A 12,105-nucleotide genomic window follows, 5' to 3' on the forward strand; every position below is an offset into this window, starting at 1 on the left:
GGGAAGTAGCTCGTTGTAGTCCCTACAAGCCGTTTTTGTAGGCATTAAACTGCCAGAATTTTAAAAGACGATATCTCCATTTGCATTGAACTTTCAGCTTCGTAACTTTGCAGATATTGTTTATGCTCAAACAGCAACATTACACACTAACTAACATTAAAAAAGTGAAATCGCAATCATCCACCCTTTTAAAAAAAGGGGGAAAAACTTTAAAGGGATAGTTCACCCAAAAAAATCATTTACTCAAACCTGAATGACTTTCTTTCTTTTGTGGAACATAAAAGAAGGTATTTTGAAGACTGTTGGTATCAAAGATGTTTTGGTTACCAATGACTTCCACTGCATGAACGAAAAAAAAGTTTCTCAAATTATGTTATTTTGTGTTCCAATGTTTATGTTAGGCCGATGTAGCCTAAATGCATGTGTAATAAATTTTATGCTGAATCAAATAAAATATTTCTTTCTAAAGCAACTGTTTGTAATGTCTACTTAATACTTTCTTATTTAGCACAAACATAGCTTTAAATAATCTTTTAGGGGTATTTTCACAACCAAATGTAATTTGCGATTAATTAATCAACACATCATGTAATTAATTAGATTAAAAATTTTAATCAGCCCTAATTGAAATCTTTTTACATGAACATAGATTGTTTTATTTTTATTTGTACTGTACGTGTGTGCGATCGTTTCCCTTAATGTGTACTTCGCGCATTACCACATGATTTGTGTGTGGAATGTTAATGATACCAAATTACATATTAATATGTATTTTGATATGTTGATATATGTACTGTATTTTGATAGAATACAGGATATTTTCATGCGAGTTGGATCTATGTTTTAAGTAATGAATAGGAAAGAATTTCAGCAATGTCTACTGTAATCTACCTTATCAGACCAATTCTTTTTCAGGTAGGCCTATGAGCGCCATAGTTGCGACCTTTAATAAGATATACAGCTTTAAGGGGTGGGAAGTGCTTTTCAATGACTCTTTCTGCAGGTGACATCATTGAACCAGTAGGTGGCGACAGTTGGCTGTCTTCAGTCACTTTATTCAGAAACAAAATGCCACATTTTAGAATTAAAACAATTAACACAGCCACTGCCTAAACAGATTTCACAAAAATCATTCAAATGTCCCATTTCACCGATAACAATAATCAGTCATCTGTCATATATTGCATGTTCTTGCATTCCGTATTTTCAACCTGATACTCTATATACAAGTAAGATAAATATCCTACTTCTTAGATTCTGTAAACTGAAGACTACATTGATCAACTGGAGTCCCTCAGTGTTCAGCATTTATATTTTAAATAGAGAACTTGTGAAAAAAAATCTCCCTGGAATTCTGTATTCATCCACAAAAACATTATATACGTGCATGCACACATAGATAAATTCAGTTTAATAGATGTTTATTGGTCATCGTCTAAAATGAGAGTGTGACTGGTGAGGCGTCATCAGTTCTCTCTATGCTGTCCCCCAATGGATGGATCCGGAACTATCTGGAAAGTTCATGAACTTGCTGGTGCTGCTGAACACACAGTATAAAGCTAAGAGACTCACAGAACTGGAGTCAAATCTAAAAGCCTTACGACTCCACCAGAGAGACAACTCGACTGAGGAGCAAAACTAGACCACAAAAGCCACTGAAAATGTTGAGCCTGCATGGATTCCAGCCTTCCCTCAGCTCATTCATGGGAATGGACTGGCCAGTGCGCAGCCTCTGGCCGGAGATCACATCTCTTTACAGACACGGAGAGGAACTGCAGGAGCTGAAGAGCAGCCTGGAGCAGCTGGAGAAACTTCAGCACCAGATCTTTGAGGAGATCCAGCAGATGCCTCCCTCGCAGGAGATCTACCCAGTCGCCTGCACAATGGAGAAAGAGGGAAGCGGCTTTGCTTTGACGCTGGACACTAGACTTTTCCCCAGAAGAACTGTCAGTCAGACAGGTGCGCAGGAAGCTGCATGTCAGCGGAAAGAGCGAGAAGAAGCAGGAGGATGGAAGGGCTCGTACTCTTACAGAAGCCAAGAGTTCAGACGGGTGTTTGATCTGCCTCAAAGAGTGAATCCTGAGGTGCTGACCTGCTCCATGGCTGATGGAAAGCTCTACATACAGGCACCATTAAATCAGCCATCTGAAGCAGCTGAGAGGATGCTGCCCACTGACTGTCAAACTGTGAAGACAACGCAGCCAGAGACAGCCGAGACACAACACCACGCACAGACGACACTCAACAATCCTGAAAGCACTGAGTAGAGTACAACCCTCTGCTGGACAATCTTAAATAATGATGCTTTGTTCTATTTTAAAAACTGTCATACTTAATTTTCTAGTCTTTAAGTAATACACATGAACAAAAACATGGATTTTTTTATATTCTCAATTGAATTAAATAAAAATAAGTGCATAAAAGGACATTTACCTTTGTTTTCTTAACAATTCTCAATTAACTATTCTAAAAAGTTACAACCAGTCATGAAGAAAAATTAAATTAGATTAATAACTCAAGACTAGTCTGAGCAGTTATGCAACCAGCATGTGAATCAGCACTGTATGTGTGCAGCCGATAAGTATTCGATAGGCCTTGAAATCATATTTACTGTGAAAAATGCTATACCAGTAAATCAGAATTGATTTAGATGTGTTTCTTTTTCAGGGTTATGCATATAGCTACTCTGAAAAAAGATATGGTGTCTTATTACGAAATTAATGTTTTCCGATGTAATTTTGGAAATAATGCATCTTTATAATACAACACTTTTTGGGGGGAACAGGAACATAATATTTTGCCATTACTAGTATTTAAGAACAGAACTCTAAAATAGTGAGTTTTTTGCCGAAGTTGACGGCAAGGGTTAAAATCAAAGCTGAAAATAATCATATGGTGTTTAATATAGAAAAAAAGCACTCAAGAGAACATTAACAGATGCAAACCAACTGATCATGCCTGTTTTTTTATTTTCTTCTATGCATCATTTACCATTTGTACTATCAATATGCAAATGTGCGTTTTCAAGAAAATCCATTTTGCTCGACAGTGTCCCAATAAGGACAACCCTGCAGTTCTCAAACTGACAAAACACTCTGAATGAAAGACAACACTGACAGGGTTAACATATTTATTCTTGAGAAGGAATATAAAAAGAACAGCAGAATGAAGAATGCAACTGGAGAAAACAAAAACGGGCTAATTTTGGCATGGCCGAGAAGACGTCTCAGTCTTTCCTGAGAGGCACGATCTCCTCTCGAACGCCTTCCTTGGTGATGATGCAGATCTTGAGGGCATCTCCGGTGTAGACGTCCCTCTCAGCGGCCGAGATGAACACATCCTTCACCAGCTGCACTGCCTTCTCCAGGGTCAGGGGAACCTGCTCCACGTTCTCCATGTTCTTGAATCCAATCTGAGCACAACAGAAACTCATTTAAGACTTCAAGAAGAAAAGGTTTGACAACACAGATCCAACCTTTCGATTTAGCTCAGTAACCCCAGTCATACACATTTGCTCTGGTTATACAGAGTGATAACAGAGTTTGAACACTTAGCCCAAAGTATACTTCGTTTTTGTATGTGCATGTAAGCGTATGCATGCACAGTGTCTGTGCTATTTTTCTCTAGAAGTTGTAAGTGCTAAAAATATCTTTGTACTCGTTTAAACTAAAAGTTGTGTCTCTCTCATAACCCTCTCACACAAGGGCTTGTCAATGCAGCTGTCTGTTGTTGTTCCATCTCTTTAGTTTCATTTTCTACTGAGAAACAAGTGCTGCCACCTTGTGGAACAACTGATTAGTGCAAAACACATTCAGTGCGCATGTGAAACCTGGAGTACAAAGTTGAGCGGTTACAAAAAGTGGGTTGCGCGTGTACTATTCTGGTGGCGAATCTTGCGCCACGCACACTTTACGCAGACCCTCATGTATGCATAAAAACCGAAGTATACTTTAGGCTTTACTTTCATTTTAAATGCTGAATGAAAAGATCAATCTCATGAAAACATGTCCAGGATGCATTTCAACTTAATATGAAAAGATATTTGTATTTGGCTCAATGAAAATAAAGCCTTTAAAGGGGTCAGAGAAACGAAATTTCCCTTGATTATGTATAGGTCTTTGTATGCTTAATACATCCTGCAAGTTTCATAACTTAAAATGTGCTAATCATCAATCAAAAAGCATTTATGTAATAACCCTCAGAAAACGGCTTGTTTTGGATCCGAGGGGCGAGGTGACATCACACGGCCTCCAGAGCAACACATTGACATAGGCCCCGCCCACTGGCGTGTCAATCGGCTTGACTCTTGTTTACGCTGAATGCGAGTGTCACGTCGCATCAAAAGCAAATAGAAATTACAATCCTTGCCGCTATCTAGTCTACACTGGATACAGTATAGAGATGCGCGTTCGCTTACTGACACGGTCCACGCGCTCGAGTGTGTCGTTAATATGACAAATGGAGTGAAAGAACATTTCGTTTTGACGCGTTATGTTTAGTTTAAACAGCATGCACGTCTTTGTACAGATATCAGAAGGATCCCAGCGTAAGGAACAAGAATTAACATTTTTATTGCTGAAATAGTAAAAAGTAAAATGATTAATAAAAAATAAAATAAATAAAAATGCAAAAATAAATTTCACATTACTTTAAAAAAGGTAAACAGTACAAACTAAAACTAAGGCATAAATCAAAATAATAGTAAAAATAATAATAATAATAATAATAATACCTAAACATTGCATTTATGTCGTGCAACGTAACTTTCAAGTTTAGCCCTAACTAAAGCTCAAGCATAGCATAAGACTTTACTGTCTTCTTGGAAGGCTTTGTGGCTTTTGTGAGAGGCAAAAATCAGTGGACAGGAAGGTAACTTGGAACAAGAACAAGAGTTCATGCACAATTTTTAAACCCATTTTTCTGCAACATGAAATTAGATTTATTTGGAGAATAAACCCTCTTAAATGTCTCTCTACATACTGGTGTGTGTGTGTGAGAACTTGTTTTTGATATTCTTCATATTCTGTGTGCTGGTCAGTTCACAGCAGTGATATTAAATGTGAAATTAAAACCGCCAGTAGGTGGCAGCAAATCACTGTTAAGTGAGTCATTGCGACTGAACCGAATCATTTAAAGGTTGATTCATTCAGGAACGAAACACCGTCATGTTGCTCAGAGACGCAAAACAGTGCTGTGGCTGTGTTTGGAATTATTTTTGTTGTCGAAATAGAGCAAAACAGGCAATATTGTTGTCTGAAACGTAAGTCTCTTAATATTAACTTCTAGTTTATTGAACTGTTGTATAAAATCAGTATCACATTTGTAATCATGCTGACTTTTAGAGGTGAAAACTGGCACTCTTCGTGTGATATTAACTAACTGTCTTTCTGTGGCATTTTTATGCATAACTGTATGGGGAGTGTGTGTGTGTGTGTGTGTGTGTGTGTGTGTGTGTGTGTGTGTGTGTGTGTGTGTGTGTGTGTGTGTGTGTGTGTGTGTGTGTGTGTGTGTGTGTGTGTGTGTGTGTGTGTGTGTGTGTGTGTGTGTGTGTGTGTGTGTGTGTGTGTGTGTGTGTGTGTGTGTGTGTGTGTGTGTGTGTGTGTGTGTGTGTGTGTGTGTGTGTGTGTGTGTGTGTGTGTGTGTGTGTGTGTGTGTGTGTGTGTGTGTGTGTGTGTGTGTGTGTGTGTGTGTGTGTGTGTGTGTCACAGAGAGAGAATGAGACAATCAACATGAATGGTGCTTAGTCTTTCACAAAACATAGCTAACTTAGGGGACATCATAACTAACAACCATATTGATTTACGGTCTTAAATACAGGGTTTCTACAGGATTTTTAAACTCAAATTTAAGACCTTTTTAAGACCTGCACAAATAAAATTAATACCACATGAGCGGGGTAGGGAAATGTCTATAGTACCATATTAAACTGTAAAAATTACTGTAAATAGCATAATTTAAAGTTCAGATACAAGTTTTCACAAAACAAAAAGTTTTATACAATGATAAACTTTACATTTCAGCCTTTAAACCATTTTTAAGAAAATGGACTCAGAGATGAGTCCAAAAGTATTAATTACTATATTAATTTAAACAATTATTAACAATAAATTATTATATCAATTAAATAACAAATTAGGGGTGTGCGATATTGACAAAAAAATCTCGATAATTTACAGGGATTTTATCGTTAACGATAATTAGATGATATTTTGCTGAATGTGTTATTGTGCTGATATCTTATTTATAATTGTGCTGACAGCTGACTCCTGAATTTTTTTTATATTCTTCATATTCTGTGTGGTCAGTTTACAGCAGTGAGAGAAATTAATAATTTCCAACAAGTTTTATGGGCATTTTTACCGTTAAGTAATTTTTTCTAAAAGTGTGCACCATCTTTTGAGTCAAATTCTTGCATTTGGCTTGTTACCAAGCTAATGAAATCAGTATCAACAAAATGTATCTTTGCAATGAAGAGGAAACAGAAGCTGCATTAGAAGTGTCATTTAGATGCATTTACACACTGTTTAAAGCAGCTCTGAGGGGCATGGGATACTTTAACCTGCAGTTACAAATGATTTTTGTTGGAGAAATAGCGCAAAAACAGGAAATATGGCGTCTAAAATGTAAGTCTCTTAATATTAACTTCTTGTTTATTGAACTGTTGTATAAAATCAATATCACATTTGTAATCATGCTGACTTTGAGAAAAAACGGCACTCTTCGTGTGATATTAACTATATGAAATGATATAAATATATACATTTTCTGCCCCATATCTTGAATTATGTGATAATTCTAAATGCATTTTAATAGACTGATTAATGCAGTGAAAGAACGCACTCTAAATGCGCGCACTAGTCTAACCTGCTAGACTTCACATTATGTATGCACGCACTCTGTAGGTGTTTTGTTTGCTTTTCGCAATATACTCGATAATATCAAATCGCACATCGTTAAAACAACAATTACGATATTATCGCAGACCATACATAATCGCACACCCCTATTCTGTTTAGATTTTTTTTTAATCGATCCACCAGTTCATATTTAAAGCTCTGCGTGTTTGCAGGGTATTTCATGAAATCATCGCCTTTTGAAGTTTAATCACATTCAGCCATTCTGGTCTTTCCGTACCCAAATTTAAGACCTCTTGAAATCATAATTAAGACTTTCCTGTACAATTTAAGACTTTCTAAGGCATTAAATTTGATAACTAAATTTAAGACTTTTTTAAGACCCGCAGAAACCTTGTAAATATGTCCAGCGTTTATCGGGTTGTGCGTCAGTAATAATGGTCCGTGGGGAAACACAGTGTTCAGTGTGTAGTTACAGTAAATGGTCTAAACGAAGCCTCGAGGCAGATAATTTGCCTCGATGATTTTTTGTGAGTTACTCGAGGAATCGTTTCAGCCCTACTGGAAATTACTTTTATTTTGATTATGTTGTCAAAACACGCAATAGTGAGGGGGTGTTGATACTACTTCCTATGCAATGACGTTAGCCAATCATAAGTGTGGCTGATTACTGAGAAGGACCCGCCCCTTAAAACAGGCTGTTTTAGAGAGAGGGTCGGAATGAGGGTTGAAAATAATCATTTTCCCCCATTTTTATTTATTTTTTTTGTGCAAAAATCTTTATAAGTAAACTTCAAGGGACATATTAAAATAAAATAAAAAATCCATGTCATGAACCCTTTAAGACTTTTTCAATGGTGACATTTTCATGAGAATTAATCACATTTAACAAAAACCAATGTTATGTATAAATACTTTGCAAAGTCTTATCTTTACAGTAATACGAATTTAAGGAGAAGAAATGCTAAAACAGAGCATTTGAGTATAGATATGACCCATTTAGGTTTCGTGAGATTGACCCGACTGCACTCTCCTGATCTGAACCGTCTCACCTGGTTGTCGAGAAGAGGCTGCAGCATTGCACTCGCAGAGCCGCCCGCTTTATAAGTGTCTCTCTGGTAAGAACCAACCAATCAAAGCTATAAACGGCACCTCGACCTTGAATGAAAAAACAAAGGCACTATTTAAATGGACAATTCTGTTAAAAAAGGTGTGCATAATAAACCGTTTGTACATTTCTGAGCTAGAGAATTTAAAGCATATTTTTATCTATTTTAAAGGAACACTCCACTATTTTTGAAAATAGGCTCATTTTCCAACTCCCCTAGTGAAAGCATCTTTGTCAATCCCTCTGACAAACTCACCCTCCTCATCGAGGCCACCGATAATGTTGTAGACATAGTAAGGGAAGAAACGCTTCCCGTACAGGATGGTGGACAGCATGGCAGCGATAGCGCCACTTGTCATGTTCTTGTTATTCGAATGCTTGTACATCTATAAGGGAAAGACTGAGGAATCATACTGCTCATAAAACATGTCTGTGCCATACTGTCAGCGCTGACTGAACATGATCTGACCAGAAAACATGACCACAACTTCCAGTTTCCTTTCTAGGTTTTGTCGTGAAACCCACCTTCAGTCTCGCCTCGATGATTTTGGTTAGAGTCAAGCAGTCGCCATGGAAACCACTGCAGCCAATCACTGTAGTGTCTGTCCTGTATGGGAATATGAGCCAGAGAGATCGGGTTCATAAACCTCTCCATACGGTTACAGCTAAAAACAAAGCAGCACAGAATGCACTGATATCAACTTGTTATTTGGCCATTAACCCCTTCAGACCTGAATTTTTCCCACTGAGCAAAAAAAGAAAGAAAGAATCCCCACTTGATATTGTGAAATCTCGATACCCAGGTTTAATCTTGTGACTGTTTGATCCATGTGATCACAGACACAGAGACTCACAGTTTGTAGCATTTGGGGGAGTCTCGGCTGTGGATGCTGTATCCCTCACTTAAGCGTGTGTCTGAAGCCACCAGAGCGAAGTCTTCACCCGCCACCGCCAGCACAGTCCTGAGACGATGAAATAAACACAAAACATACAGCATCTCATGCAACAGAACAATTCAGCGCTTTACAGTTTTACAGCTCATAGTGAGGACAGGACAATGTCCACATTTGACTTAAAACTGTGTGTTCTTAAAAAAAGGTTAAAATTAAGTCATTTAATAGGAAAAAATATGATCGGCCTTCTCTGAGCGCAGTGAAATGACATGGCAGTTTTTATCTCAGCAATGAAATAAATCTGCAGAAATCAGTAATAATACACCATAAAATATACATAGCATACTGATACTTCAAATATCATACGATTTGACTTTTTTTGGACTTTGAGAAAGTATAAATCAGTCTATGCTTTTCCGGTTAAATGCTGCATTTCTGATAGTGAAAGTAAAATCTGTTGCACTGTTGAATGGCACTGTGCTGTTACACTCGTGATTTTACTACTGCGACTGAATTTAACTCTCGGAAAAGAGTATTAGTGAAGTAGTGATTCACTAAACAGAGTTGATGTAGAGTTTCTGCTGTGGAGCGAAGTGTCATGTTCTCCGGCTCGTGTGCTGAGAGACAGAAAGCGGCGCTTCTTACCCTCCGTTGAAGGCGTAAGGAGAGAACTTATGCTCCACTGGACCTGTGTAGTGATACTCCTTCACCTTTCCATTATCTCCAAAAACCCGAGAAGAAATCATCATGAGACTCCCGCACCAAAACTCGCTGTATCACCGCAATATGGCCGCCGGAAGTTGACAGGTCCTTTGTTTCCGGTGCGCTCACGTCATCCACATTTGCGCTGTCTGCAAGAAGCGTCGCTTATTCTCATTCTTCTTCTTCTTCTTGAAATTTTATTGGCGGTTGACAAACAACAAAATGGTGTATTTCCGCCACCAACTGGAATGGAGTGTGGATCAAAAATTGACTTCCCAATTATTATTTTTTTTCTTTCTTTTTTGTCGCTTATTCTCAGCCAGAAACTACCCTTTACAACAGGGTTGCCCAAACTCTGTCCTGTGTCCTGGACAGTGTCCTGCAGAGTTTAGCTCCAACTTGCCTCAACACACCTGCCTTTAAGTTTCTAGTATGCCTAGTAAGAGCTTGATTAGCTGGTTCAGGTGTGTTTAATTGGGGTTGGAGCTAAACTCTTCAGGACACCGGCCCTCCAGGACCGAGTTTGGACACCCCTGCCTTACAATAACGCAAATAGAGTAATTATTGTTGTTCATCGTGACAACAATGACGCAATATTGATGTGCGCATGCGCAGTAGCCGCACTGTATCCCAACTAGCCTTAACCATAGACTATAAAAACAGGTCTTAACCCATTAACCGCTAGAGGTTTTTTAACATCATTCATTTAGTAAAGTGTGTGTAATAGACCACGAAACAAGTTCTCACTGTCCTTCATTGCCAGGAAAGTCCCATGTGAGCAGGGCTAGTATTAATGTGAAGACTTTATATAAAAAATATAAATTATATATAAATCTAATATATTATTAGAATGCATATAATTTCTCTTTTGTTGTGACAACAATGACGCAATATTGATGTGCGCATGCGCAGTAGCCGCGCTGTATCCCAACTAGCCTTAACCATAGACTGTATAAAAACAGGTCTTAACCCATTAACCGCTAGAGGTTTTTTAACATCATTCATTTAGTAAAGTGTGTGTAATAGACCACGAAACAAGTTCTCACTGTCCTTCATTGCCAGGAAAGTCCCATGTGAGCAGGGCTAGTATTAATGTGAAGACTTTATATAAAAAATATAAATTATATATAAATCTAATATATTATTAGAATGCATATAATTTCTCTTTTGTTGATTTTGATTGCTTCCATTGTCCTCATTTGTAAGTCGCTTTGGATAAAACTTACATAAAATCTAGTTTAAAATTTTTTTTTAATTTCTATATATTTTAAGATATAGGCTAAACGTGGACTATCTGTAATTATTCATATTTTGTGTAATCCAAATATTTTCAAATTAATTCTTTATTTAGGCTATATTATCCAGAGTGAACAGGTCTCACTTCCCCATCCCCATTTATTTATTACTAGTTTATCTATCTAACCATCACAGAATTTGTAATGGGTTATAATGGGGCTTGTATTGGTTTTACTGGAAACTGTAATGGTGACTGTTGTTCTTTACTGGTAATTGGTCGCCTTCTATTGGTGGCTTGTTAAAACCAATAAATCCTAATGGAATATGTCCCAAAACACATACAGGAAACCATTTTTAATGGTTTTAATGGTTAAAAGTTGATGATTTGTATTAATGGAGACCATTAGAATTTCTGTGTTGGTTTCTATTATTGTTGTTGTTTTTCAGCAGGGTTGACTGATAAATGAAAATACCAAACGAGATTAATAAATAGAGAAAAATTATTGAACCAGTCAAACATACTGAAGTGGTATCACGTCAAGTGATTGTCACACAGAAACAACATTTCACAGTCGCTTTCAAAACAATGAATACAAGCAGAAGCAATTAATCCAGGTGAGAACGTGCTACCACCCCTAATTTAACTGAAAAGACAAATGCGCAGAACGCTGGAGTGCTCGTTGTCATCTGTGACCTATCAGCAGTTCCTGTGGATTGCATGTATTGCTGAAACGTGCATCTTTAGCTACTGATGAATACAACCATATTTCGGTAATTGAACACCCATGAGGTTGAGCTCTGGGTGTGACAGACACCTGCAGGCACCTTCAGAACCTGTCCATCCAGGGAGCGCTGTCTCCACCCTCTTTGCTGAGATGGTAGTGTTTCTTGAGTCATGGGAACATTCGGTCTGTAAACTAATAGAGCTGTGTCTCATCAGCTGCCACAGAAAACCCACACCCACCAATGCACCCCATAAACTGCTCAGCTCTGATTCACGGCAAATCACGAGCACGGGAGTCAGAGAGCACTGTACTTTCTTCATGGGCGTATTCAAAGGGTGGACGTATGATTTCCCTTGAATTATTCTGAGGCAGTTTCAGAGCTTTGAAAATGATTACGCCCTTTGATTCATGCACAAATTACCAGATTATTAGACAATAGATGTCTCAGAAAACATGCACACAATTTTATGAGCTATAAAGTTTGGATTTGCAGGGCCATAGTCCTGTTTCATTACATTTGTTTTTACACAGACTATATTTTTTGGGGGAACAGCTATATCACATTCAGACAGTACATTTAGAAAAAA

The 12,105-nt window shown here is 37.8% G+C and overlaps 2 pseudogenes; one reads left to right on the forward strand and one right to left on the reverse strand.

Annotated features, from left to right (window-relative positions):
• Positions 1-1,535: 1,535 nt before the first annotated feature.
• LOC107751433 (heat shock protein 30-like) lies at positions 1,536-2,295 on the forward strand (annotated as a pseudogene).
• Positions 2,296-3,116: 821 nt separating this feature from the next.
• Positions 3,117-9,832, reverse strand: LOC107751138 (proteasome subunit beta type-1-A-like; annotated as a pseudogene).
• Between the last annotated feature and the right edge of the window lie 2,273 nt (positions 9,833-12,105).

Source organism: Sinocyclocheilus rhinocerous, unplaced genomic scaffold, assembly GCF_001515625.1.
Source record: "Sinocyclocheilus rhinocerous isolate Xijiao unplaced genomic scaffold, SAMN03320098_v1.1 scaffold552, whole genome shotgun sequence".
Lineage (NCBI taxonomy): Eukaryota > Metazoa > Chordata > Actinopteri > Cypriniformes > Cyprinidae > Sinocyclocheilus > Sinocyclocheilus rhinocerous.